General features: G+C 37.6%; 1 long non-coding RNA gene across 1 annotated transcript in view; it reads left to right on the forward strand.

Moving 5' to 3' along the window:
* LOC141513691 (uncharacterized) overlaps positions 1–9,869 on the forward strand; it is an 18,185-nt gene extending 8,316 nt beyond the window's left edge. The window contains exons 3-4 of the long non-coding RNA XR_012475866.1: positions 8,765–8,906; positions 9,802–9,869. This is a non-coding gene — a long non-coding RNA (uncharacterized LOC141513691). The remainder of the gene's footprint in view (positions 1–8,764; positions 8,907–9,801) is intronic.
* Positions 9,870–13,315: the final 3,446 nt, after the last annotated feature.

Consider the following 13,315-nt stretch of genomic DNA (forward strand, 5'->3'; position numbering starts at 1 on the left):
GTTTTTATCAGAGAGCTCCTAAGATTTGATCCCTTCATGTCGCCATCTTGGCTCCGCCCCCCTAAATATTATTATAAATGGAAAAATTAAGTTGTCCTGCATTTTCTGGAAGAGGATCATGACATCAGGGAGGTGATGCCATGACAAGCACATGAAGTGAATTTGAGTGAGGGGGTGCCAGGCTAAGTAACCAGCTTTTTCCTCCAGAGTCACCTAGATTCAGTGGCCAGATTTGCAGAACAACTGGAAGATTGTCCTAGATGAGAGGCAATCAGGGTTAAGTGTCTTGCTCAAGGTCCCATAGCTAGTAAGAGTCAAGTGTCTGAGGCTGAATTTGATCCCCTGAGGCTCCAAGGCCAGTGCTCTATCCACTAGGCCACTGAGCTGCCCAAGGAACTGAGACAGGTCCAGGGTACAACTGGTTAAGTGTCAAAACTGGGATTATATTTTCTGTTGTATTATTATATAAAATTATTGCATATTATTATGTAATATGGGGTCATATTTTATCATATTAAATCACACCATTATTGTGTTCTACTATATTATACCATGATATATGGAAAGGTTGTTGGCCAGTCATTTCTGATGTCAATGCTGTCCATAATTGCTTATTATTATTGTTATTAGGGATGAACCTAATTACCCTTTATATAAAAGGAAATCTAGTGTGCATGAATCTTTGATTCAGGTGATTTGATGATGGCACTGGGGAGAGATTTGAGGAAAAGTTCTGATCCCAGCAAAGGGAAGGGGACTTATCTCTGCTTCATTGGCTGAGGAGAAAAAGGTGAGGAAAATTGAGCAATGGTCCAAGAGCAATGGGGATTGCTAAGGGTCTGTATACTAGAATCCTAGGCAAAAAAAGGTTATATAAATAGGAGCGCCTGACTGACGCCAGTCTCCTGATATTTTAGTTTCATATTGAAATTTAAGCACTACTCAAGGAGGAAGAGAGAAAAACGACAATAGAAACATAACAAAAGGAAAACAAAACAATATAACAATCCCTTGAAAGGAGTGACTGAATCCAGGAAAGCCCAGAAAAGACAGTCTCAGGTATATATATAATTAGGTCCGTAGAAAATGACATAGTCCCTTCCTGTTCTCAGCTAATTAAACTGGGGAATGATTGGCATGTTTGTCCACATCCCCAATTCCAGAAATGTCTCTGGCTCCTGAGGAGAATTTACCATTATCATTTTAAGTGCCTCCCCCAATGGCTTACACCAAAGAATCACAACAAAATCCTTGTGGCAAAACTGTGGTTGGTCTCTCAAATTCCAGATTACACATAAGAAAAAGAAAAGAATACAACTCAAATTTCTCAAGTTTCTTCAGCACAGTTGTTATATAGTCCTGAAATTGCAGGGGTTGCCTTAGTTTTCATTTTCTCACTGTTGGGGGCCCTTAATGATTGGCTATGTCCATATACAGTTATAGGTCTAAAGACTTCTGTTTAGCTGCATAAAGTTATTTCCAAAAAAGTCATATAAGAATATATAGTTGACAGAAGTTTATTCCCTTCAGCTGGGAGGGTTCCTCCTTTTTTCAGAAACCTCCCCCTGCCCTCATTGAGTGATAATGACTACTAGCTATGTAAAAACATCCATTACTAGCAAGGGTTTGGCATAACTGGTTCTTCTGAATTTGTTTTCTAATAAGGGGAACATTGCTTTTCTATTTCTACATACTCTTCCCCACCTTCAAATTCAGTTCTTCTAAGGGTGCTTTCAAGGTAAACTGAATTCTGAAGGGATTCCCTAGTAGGCTTGAAGACCCAAGAAAGATGAAGAGACTAAAACTCCATTAAGCTTTGTTATTTTCAAAGTATAGTCTTTTTTTTTTGCAAGGCATTGGGGTTAAGTGACTTGCCCAAGGTCACACAGATAGATAATTCTTTTTTCTTTTTTCTTTTTTAAAATTAATTTTTATTAAAGATATTATTTGAGTTTTACTATTTTCCCTCCTATCTTGCTTTCCTCCCTCCCCACCCCCCACAGAAAACACTCTGTCAGTCTTTACTTTGTTTCCATGTTGTACCTTGATCCAAACTGGGTGTGATGAGAGAGAAATATCCTTAAAGAAGAGAAGTCTAAGAGGTGACAAGATCAGACAATAAGATATCTGTTTTTTTTCTCAATTAGAGGGAATAGTCCTTGAACTTTGTTCAAACTCCACAGCTCCTTATCTGGATACAGCTGGCACTCTCCTTTGCAGACAGCCCAAAATTGTTCCTGATTGTTGCACTGATGGAATGAGCGAGTCCTTCAAGGTTGAACATCACTCCCATGTTGCTGTTAGGGTATACAATGTTTTTCTGGTTCTGCTCATCTCACTCAGCATCAGTTCATGCAAATCCCTCCAGGCTTCCCTGAAATCCTGTCCCTCCTGGTTTCTAATAGAACAATAGTGTTCCATGACATACATATACCACAGTTTGCTAAGCCATTCCCCAATTGAAGGACATTTACTTGATTTCCAATTCTTTGCCACCACAAACAGGACTGCTATAAATATTTTTGTACAAGTAATGTTTTTACCCTTTTTCATTATCTTTTCAGGGTATAGACCCAGTAATGGTATTGCTGGGTCAAAGGGTATGCACATTTTTGTTGCCCTTTGGGCATAATTCCAAATAGCTCTCCAGAAGGGTTGGATGAGTTCACAGCTCCACCAACAGTGTAATAGTGTCCCAGATTTCCCACAACCCTTCCAACAATGATCATTATCCTTCCTGGTCACATTGATCAATCTGAGAGGTGTGGGGTGGTACCTCAGAGAAGCTTTAATTTGCATTTCTCTAATAATTAATGATTTAGGACATTTTTTCATATGGCTATGGATTGCTTTGATCTCCTCATCTGTAAATTGCCTTTGCATATCCTTTGACCATTTGTCAATTGGGGAATGGCTTTTTGTTTTAAAAATATGACTCAGTTCTCTGTATATTTTAGAAATGAGTCCTTTGTCAAAACCATTGGTTGTAAAGATTGTTTCCCAATTTACTACATTTCTTTTGATCTTGGTTACATTGGTTTTGTCCGTGCAAAAGCTTTTTAATTTAATGTAATCGAAATCATCTAATTGGTTTTTGGTGATGTTCTCCAACTCTTCATTAGTCATAACAACTTTCCATAACTTTCCATAGATCTGACAGGTAAACTAATCCTTGATCTTCTAATTTGCTTATAGTATTGTTTTTTATGTCTAAGTCCTGTAACCATTTGGATCTTATCTTGGTAAAGGATGTGAGGTGTTGGTCTAATCTAAGTTTCTTCCATACTAACTTCCAATTATCCCAGCAGTTTTTATCAAAGAGGGAGTTTCCAAACAGCAGATTACTATAATCATCTCCTGCTTTTACACCTACTCTATTCCACTGGTCCACCATTCTATTTCTTAGCCAGTACCAAACAGTTTTGATGACTGATGCTTTATAATATAATTTTAGATCAGGTAGGGCTAAGCCACCTTCTTTTACACTTTTTTTCATTAAGCTCCTGGAAATGCTTGACTTTTTATTTCTCCATATGAATTTACTTACAATTTTTTCTAACTCGTTAAAGTAATTTTTTGGAATTTTGATTGGTAGGGCACTAAACAGATAGTTTAGTTTTGGTAGATTTGTCATTTTTATTATATTAGCTCTACCTATCCATGAACAGTTGATATTTGCCCAGTTATTTAAATCTGATTTAATTTGTGTGAGAAGTGTTTTATAATTGTTTTCAAAAAGATTCTGAGTCTGTCTTGGCAAATAGACTACTAAGTATTTTATATTGTCTGAGGTTACTTTGAGTGGGATTTCTCTTTCTAGCTCTTCCTGCTGTATCTTGCTAGACATATAAAGAAAAGTATCTTGCTAGACATAAAAGGAAAAGACATAAAAGAAAACCTGCAACTTTGCTAAAATTGCTAATTGTTTCCAGTAGTTTTTTGGATGATTTCTTGGGATTCTCTAGGTAGACCATCATGTCATCTGCAAAGAGTGAGAGTTTTGTCTCTTCCTTCCCAATTCTAATTCCTTCAATTTCTTTTTCTTCTCTAATTGCTGATGCTAACATTTCTAATACAATATTGAATAGTAGTGGTGATAATGGGCACCCTTGTTTGACCCCTGATCTTATTGGGAATGCCTCTAGCCTCTCCCCATTGAATATAATGCTTGTTGATGGTTTCAGATAGATAATGCTAATTATTTTAAGGAACAGTCCATTTATTCCTACACTCTCTAGTGTTTTTAATAGGAATGGATGCTGTATTTTGTCAAAAGCTTTTTCAGCATCTATTGATATGATCATATGATTTCTGATGGGTTTGTTGTTGATATAATTGAGTATACTAACAGGTTTCCTAATATTGAACCAACCCTGCATTCTTGGAATAAATCCTACCTGATCATAATGTATTATCCTAGTGATAACTTGTTGTAATCATTTTGCTAAGATTTTATTTAGGATTTTTGCATCTATATTCATCAGGGAAATAGGTCTATAATTTTCTTTCTGTTTTAACTCTTCCTGGTTTAGGTATCAGCACCATCTTGGTTTCATAGAAAGAGTTAGGCAGAGTTATATCTTTCCCTATTTTTCCAAAGAGTTTATATAGAATTGGAACCAATTGTTCCTTAAATGTTTGGTAGAATTCACTTGTGAATCCATCAGGCCCTGGAGATTATTTTTTAGGGGGTTCAATAATGGCTTGTTGAATTTCTTTTTCTGAGACAGGGTTGTTTAGGTATTTAATCTCTTCTTCATTTAACCTGGGAAACTTATATTTTTGTAAATATTCATCCATTTCACTTAGATTATCAAATTTATTGGCATAGAGTTGGGCAAAATAATTTTGAATTATTACTTTAATTTCCTCCTCATTGGTGGTGAGTTCACCTTTTTCATTTATGATACTAGCAATTTGGTTTTCTTCTTTCTTTTTTTTAATCAAATTGACCAGAGGTTTATCAATTTTATTGGTTTTTTTCATAATACCAACTTTTGGTTTTATTTATTAATTCAATAGCTTTTTGCTTTTGATTTTATTTTTCCCTTAATTTTTAGAATTTCTAATTTAGTACTTAATTGGGGATTTTTGATTTGTTCTTTCTCTAATTTTTTTAGTTGCATGTTTAGTTCATTGATTTTCTCTTTCTCCAATTTATTCATGTAAGCATTTAGAGCTATAATATATCCCCTGAGAGTCGCTTTGAATGAATCCCATAGGTTTTGGTATGTTGTTTCATTATTATCATTATCTAGGATAAAATGGTTAATTCTATAATTTGTTTTTTGGTCCACTCATTTTTTAAAATGAGGTTATTCAGTTTCCAATTTGTTCTGGGTCTATATCTCCTTGGCCCAGTATTGCATATGACTTTTATTGCATTGTGATCTGAGAAAGATGTATTCACTATTTCTGCCTTTCTGCAGGTGATCATTAGGTTTTTATGTCCTAGTACATGGTCAACTTTTGTATAAGTTCCATGTACTGCAGAGAAAAAGGTATATTCCTTTCTATCCCCATTCAGTTTCCTCCATAAGTCTACCATATCTAATTTTTCTAACAATTTATTACCTCCTTAACTTCTTTCTTGTTTATTTTTTGATTTGATTTATCTAGATCTGATAGTGGGAGGTTGAGGTCTCCCACTAGTAGAGTTTTGCTGTCTATGTCTTCCTGTAGTTCTTTCAGCTTCTCCTCTAAGAATTTGGGTGCTATCCCACTGGGTGCATATATATTCAATATTGAGATGACTTTATTGTCTATGATACCTTTTAGGAGGATAAAGTTTCCTTCCTTATCTCTTTTAATGCTATCTATTTTTGCTGCTGCTTTGTCTGAGATAAAGATTGCTACCCCTGCTTTTTTTACTTCAGCTGAAGCAAAATATATTTTGCTCCAACCTTTTACCTTTATACTATATGTATCTCTCTGCTTCAAATGAGTTTCTTGTAAGCAGCATATTGTAGGATTCTGGTTTTTAATCCACTGTGCTATTCGCTTACATTTTAAGGGAGAGTTCATCCCATTCACATTCAAGGTTATTATTACTAATTCTTTATTGCCCTCCGTTCTATCTTCCCTCCCTTTGTATTTTTCCCCCTTTCTCCCCCCCTATCCATATTCCCCAGTATTTTGTTTCTGAATACCACCCCCTTCAGTGTGTTTGCCCTCCTATATCACACCCTCCCCTTTCTTTCCCCTTTCCCTTTTTCCCTTTTCCCTTCCCTTCCTTTTGTTTTTTCCCCTTTTTCCCCCACTCCCCTTCCCTTTCTCCATCCTCCTCTCCCATTTTCCCCTTTTAATACTTGAAAGCTTAGATGTTTTATAAGTTAACTGAGTATGTGTAGGTTGACTTTAAGCCAAGTCTGATGAGAAGAAGATTCAGTTGTTTCTCATCTGCTCCCTTCTTCCCCTCTATTACTATAGGTTTTTTTGTGCCTCTTAGTGTAATGAGATTTACCCCGACTCACTCCCCTCCCTCCTCCAGTCTCTTTCCTGTCCCTCTTTTTAAGGAGGTAGTGTTTTTTAAATCATTCTATCTAAGTCATAGAAAATTCTGAGTGTCTGTCCCTTCTAATTCAGTATATTCTATCGAATAGAGTCAAAATTCCTGAGAGTTATTAGGGTCTTTCTCCCAAGTGGGGTTAAAGCCAGTTACATCTCTTTAGATAGCAGTCTCATGGATAGGTCATGAATGTCCATCATTTCTGGCTTAGGTGTATTCTCTCTGTTAGAGTTACAATTCTCAAGATTTATGAGAATCTTTTTACCCCCCATGCTGGGATATAGCCAGTTTCAACTTACTGGATTGCTTTTTTTTCCCCTTTTACCGCCACCCTTTTTTTTTTACCTTTTCATGTGTCTCTTGAACCTCCTGTTTGATGTCCAAATTTTCTGTTTAGCTCTGGTCTTTACATCAGAAATTTTTGGAATTCTTCCATTTCATTAAATGTCCTTCTTTTTCCCTGGAAGAGAAGGCTCAGCTTTGCAGGAAAGTAGATTCTTGGCTGCATTCCAAGCTCCCTTGCTCTTTGAAATATCTCATTCCAGGCCCTTCGATCCCTTAATGTTGATGCAACCAGGTCCTGCGTGATCCTTACTGTGGCTCCTTGATATTTAAATTGTTTCTTTCTGGCTGCTTGCAGGATTTTCTCTTTTATCTGATAGTTCTGGAGTTTGGCCACAACATTCCTTGGTGTTTTCATTTTTAGGATCTTTTTCTGGTAGGGATTGATGTACTCTTTCAATAACTACTTTGCCCTCCGATTCCATGATATCAGGGCAGTTTTCCCATCACTAGATCCTGTAATATTAAGTCTAGGCTTTTTTTTTCTTCTCTTCAATGTTTTCAGGAAGTCCTATAATTTTCAGGTTGCCCCTCCTTGATCTATTCTTGAGGTCAGTGGTTTTGTTGATGAGGTATTTTACAATTGCTTCTATTTTTTCTATTTTTTGATTTTGTTTAACATTCTTGCTGTCTCATGGAATCATTAGTTTCTCTAGACTCCATTCTTTTTTTGGGGGGGCAGGAATTTTCTTCATTAACTTTTTGCAACTCCTTTTCCAATTGGTCAATTCTACTTTTGAAAGAGCTTTCCATTTGACCAATTGAGGTTTTGAGAGAATTAATTTCTTTTTGCATTTGTCTATTTGAAGATCTGAGAGATTTATTCTCATTTTGTATTTGTCCAATTGTACTTTCTAAGGTTTTGTTTTCTTGTTGTAAGGTATTAATTGTCTCTCCCAAATTTTTAAGCTCCTTCCTTATTTCTTCAAGGAAGTCTTTCTGTGCTGAAGACCAGATTGTATTCTCCTCAGAGGTTCCAGGTCTCTCTGAGTTAGGGTCTTTCCCTTCCAGGAATTTTTCTATGGATCCACCTTTCCACTGACCCTTCTTCATTTTGCTAAGACCTGAGTTGGGGAGGGGCTGGTTCACAGGGGCTTGGGATCACTAAAGGCTTTACTCACTGAGAGCAGTTTCTTTGGCTGGCCAGTAGGAGGTGTTGGTTGCTTTCTCTGGAGTGTCTGTGACCTTGGCTGAGCCTTCTCCCTTTCCTTGAAGGGAGGAGTTGGAGCTATTGAATTCTTTTGCCTTCAGTCAATGGTGGGCTTTACCCTGGCCTGAGGTCATTCCTCAGCTGGGCGGTTCTTCTGCTCACACACCTGGGCCTGAGGCAGAAGTAGTTTTCATTTGTTTGTTAGGGAAGAAGTCTGAGTTGTAATGGGACTCAGACCAGAGGAGCCCAGGGATGGTGTCCGAAGCCTTCCTGATCCAGAACTCTCCCCCCAGCTGTGTCCGGGATCTCCCAAGGGACAGCTCCAACACTCATACCCCAGAGGTCCAGCCCCACCCTGATCCAGCAGGTCCGGCTCTCGGGCCCTCAGACTCCTAGTTCCAATTCAGCTGTTGATCTAGCTGTTCCGGGGCTGATCCTCCCTCTGAGCCCAGACTCACCTGCCCAAATTTGGCCAAAGCTGCTGCTGGAGACAAATCCTGAGGTAGATGTTCTTTCTCCTGGCTTTTCTTTCTGGGTTTTGTGGGTCAGATTTCTTTTAAGAGGTTTGTTTCATGTGATAGATGGGGAAGAGATCAAGAGACTTTAGAACAACTAGATAATTATTAAATGTCTGAGGCTGGATTTGAACTCAGGTTCTCCTGACTCCAGCGTCAGTGCTCTAGCTACTGTGCCACTTAGCCTCTCCTTCAAGGTAGAGTCTTAAGAACACAGAGCTTATTCACATTATTCCCTTTCTATTACAGGGTCTCCAATTCCCCAGAAGTCATGAGTGCCTCCTAGTAAAGGACCATCATTTCTAGAGTTATCATCAAAAGTACCATCAGAAACATGAAGGCCAATCCAGGGATAACTTCCTCTGAAACTTGGGCACTTCTTCCAGCTTTGGTGAATTGGTTATGTTCTTATCCTCCCAACCAGAGCAATTGCTCTGGCTTGAGCCTGTCTTAGCAGTCCCTTGATAGTTTAGATTTGATTTTGAAGGGGGGAAACATTGGCAGTTAATAAAAGATCTATTTAGCCATAGAAGGAGAATATTCAGTGAGGTGAGGCAATAAAGACATCTTGAGTTGATTCAACAGCTCCATTCTTTCTGATGAGATGAAAGATACCAGATCTTACCATGCACATCTTCCAGGCCTTCCCTTCTGCTCTGATTTGTGGTTTCCTAGCACTCTTATTAATTTTTTGTTTAATTTAAGGTAATGGGGTTAATTGACTTGCCCAAGGTCACAGCTAGGCAATTATTAAGGATCTTAGGCTAGATTTGAACTCAGGTCCTCCTGACTCCAGGGCCAGTGCTCTATCCACTGCACCACCTAGTTTCCCCTCCCCCTCCCCCAGCACTCTTAATATCTATGCCTAATGGACCTCTGGACATTGTCCTTTAATCCACCACTGTACCCTTAGGACTTTTATTTGCCCTCAAACTGAACTTTCTTTTATATGTCATCTTACTCAGTTAGAACGCATACTTCTTGAGAGCAGGGAGTGGAATTTTTTCAGTCACTTTTTCAATTTTTCTGTTTGTATTCCCAATGATTATCACAGTATTTGATACATAGCAAATGTTCAGTAATTACTTTTTTTCAGGCATTCAGTCACTTATTCATTTATACCTTCAATATACTCAGTCAAATTAGAAGCAGGCCATAGGGAAAAATAAAATTTAAGAACTTTTTCTGGGATGGGTGGTGGTAACCAGACTTTTGTCACTAAAATTCCTGAGTATTATGACTATATTAATAATTTAAACTTTTATATTTCTTTATCACTTTCAAAGCACTTCTCATTCAACTATCCTACAAGAGAAACAGGGCAGATAACATGATCTTCATTTTACAGGTGAGTAAAGTGAGTCTGGAAAGAGGTTAAGTGACTTGCCTAAGGTTATACAATTAGTGGGGGTCAGAATAGGAATAGATTTTCTGACTCCTAAGCCTCTTGGCAACCTCCATAGAAAGCGATTCCTTGGAGACAGGATGCCCAACTTTTTTGCTCTGGTCAGAAGTCTTAGCAGGGAGGGGAGTGGAATGGAAGACAAATGATATATTTGGAGTATAGACTAACATATCCAGGCAGCACCAAAGCAAGATGGGTCCAAAACTGGAGATAAAAGTTTGGAATCTCTTGAAAAGAAAGAATGTCAGAAAATGGAGAAGAGTAACTTGCAAGAAGGGTGTAGGAAAAAGAATGGGGAGAGAAAAAACTGTACAGTGCAATGTTATACAAAGGTTTATTGACTGAATAGTTTGAATGTAAAATAGACTGAAAAAAATAGAAGGTAAGGCTATTAAGGAGGGATTAGGAAGACTCTGGGACATTAAAATTCTGGGCAGAAGCAATGATATTACAAGGTATAAATGTGCATCATAAGACAATGGCAAAAAAAGGCCTAATTCATACTTCACTCATTTGACATTTGTGATGAATCTTAGTGGAATGGGGACAAAAGAAGTGTAGTCAAAGATGCTAAGGGGTGAGGATGGGAAGGTTTGCTAAATAAATGAACAGCAGATAAAATTTTAGGAGGTATGTTTAACCTACTTAAAAGGGTCAGCTTTTCAAGCATTTTACAATCATCTATTTGTATACCAAGAGTTATGTTCGTTTTAAAGCATTCTTCTCCTTTCTTTGAAACAAATCCTTAAAAACACACAACTTCCCAATACTTCATTAATCAGTTTCTATTATAGTGGTTCCTAGACTTCCAAACTGGATAGCAATGTTATGAAGATGAGACAACCAAGCAGATGCTATACCAGAATTCTCTTGCATAGTTATACCTTTTGAACTTGGCTTTCTGAGACGATGAGTTTCTTGTTTTGTTTACTTGTTTGTTTTTGTTTTTGGAGAATTCTGTGAGGGGAAGCCAGAAGAAGTATGTTCATTTTCCATCTTTTGCCTTTTAAATTGGCAGTGTTGAACAGTCTCTTGATCTTTCCTGTACCTTCCTTCTAAGGCTTCTATGAACTGCCATTACTGGATAGACTACTAAGAACCTCATGAAAATCTTGGTTGATGAGACTGCAAACACTGTGCCAGGTTACCACCTTAACCCCTTTTCTTCTTTTTGACATAGAGAGCATTTCCCCATTAACTACCCAATTCAGCTGAATTTTGCCTCTCTTTCCTTCCTGGGACATGAAAAATGCTAAATAACAAGCTGATTCTGACTTTTACAACTGACAGCATAAGTAGAAGATGTTTTCCTGTCCAATAAACAGTTCCCTTTCAAATCATTGCTCACTGTCCAATACCATTCCCCTTCCCCTGACTGCTCCCTGTCCGTTCACTGCCATCATTTTATTCCCCTCTATATACAATAAATCCAACTGATACTAAATCTTTATCTGATAATGATTGATACTGAAATGGATGGAGATTGAGGAGTAGGTTTAAATCTCTAGAAGAACTGGAGACATCTCTGCTTCATTGTAGCTACAGTGCAAGTATATTGAAATCAGAACTCTGCAAAGTAGAAGAGCCTATAAGCAGAAAAAAAAACAACTACATAGATACTAGTAGAGATAACTCTTGAAACAAAAGAATGCCAATTCTTTTGTGGGTGTGGGATGCAGAATTATTTCTCTTTATTTTTCCTCTTAGTCTCTGTTTAAGCCAAAGTGAAACACTGGCTGTCTTCCATTTTATCCCGTGCTCTTCTGTCTCCTATGAAACTAGCTAGTAAAGTGAAAAAAGTAAAGTGAAAAAAGATGGAGTTCTTTTTTTTTAAATTAGGTTTTTTTTTGGCAAGGCAAATGGGGTTAAGTGGCTTGTCCAAGGCCACACAGCTAGGCAATTATTAAGTGTCTGAGGCTGGATTTGAACTCAGGTATTCCTGACTCCAGGACCGGCACTCTATCGACTACGCCACCCAGCTGCCCCAAGGATGACTTAAGTTCAATGAAACCTTGGACACTAGCTAGCTAGATGATCCAAGTTACTGAACTTTGGTCTGCCTCAGGTTCCTTAGCTGTAAAATGAGAATAATAGTAGCACCTACTTCCTATGGTTGTTGTAAAAATAAAAAATAAGTTATTTGTAAACACTTAGCACTTGGCAGGCACTTATACATAATTGTTTTCTTCCTTATATGTGAGCATCTTTCCCCCCCCTCTTTGTATGAATTGAATTCTCCTTGTCTTAACAGTTCCTGTTGAAATCCTCTTCCTTCAGGGACCAATTCAGGTGTTCATTACTTCCTTAAAGCTTTTTCAGAGAGCTCTTCCAACCCCCTCCCTCCCCTACCAGATTTTCTTAGAAAAATTTTTCTATTATTCACCCTTCCTAGAATCTTCCTTTTATTATACTTATTTGTGAATGTAATATCTCTCTCCTCAGGGTTCTAGGGGTAACCCCTCCCCCCCCAAGGCCAATGGGATGACTTTCTCTAATGCTCTCAGCTATCATTCTCTTATATGCCTCTCATCATTAAGGGATTAATATCTCAGTTCCATTTAACCAGTTATAATCCATTAACTTTTACAAAAGAATATTTAATGCAAAGATACAATAAGAATGGAAGTTGTGAACATTGTCCCTAACAGCTTAGAGTCACATTCTCCCTTATGTCACCTTGGGAGAATACCAACTTAACAAGTTTCTCTACAGCATTCACTCTCCAGGTCCACTTCCAAATGTTGCATATATGTCTTTATCTCAGCTACTGCTGATCTAGATCCCTAACAAAGGTCATTCCTTAAAACCTTGATACAGAAATAGACTTATTGTGAAATTTGGCATGGATTCCATGTCCTGAATTTCTGATGACTCCATATTCTGACTTTTTGAAGTCTCCTAGGTCACTAATACTCCTTCACCAGAACAAACTCAAAGACAGAACAAAAGGTCCTATTTACTGGCCACATGTTGACCTCAGATGGTGAAGGCCTTGGGCATCTCCCCTTATATCATCATTTCTCTCACCAGAAAAGCAATTAAGCATTAAAGAGCCAGAACAAAATAGGGGACTTGCTTTTTTTCTGGTCAGGGCCTTATGAATAGTTTACAACAGAAAGGTTTTACATGTTGTGCAGACTTCTATGTTTGTTCGGTTTAGATCTGTCCCCATAATGATACACTTACTTTCTCTTAAGTCTTTAAATGAGAATTTAATGATAATATATTTATAACTCAAGATTATAATCTGGGATTATATACTTATAACACAAAAGATACATGATTACTTATATGCACATGTTTACAGGAAAATATCAAAATAGATAAAGAAAAGGAAAGATAAGAGAGAAAGAAGAGAAAGCTACCCAATCCAAAGAAGCTCCAATAATCCTGAA

Source organism: Macrotis lagotis, chromosome 2, assembly GCF_037893015.1.
Source record: "Macrotis lagotis isolate mMagLag1 chromosome 2, bilby.v1.9.chrom.fasta, whole genome shotgun sequence".
Classification (NCBI taxonomy): domain Eukaryota; kingdom Metazoa; phylum Chordata; class Mammalia; order Peramelemorphia; family Peramelidae; genus Macrotis; species Macrotis lagotis.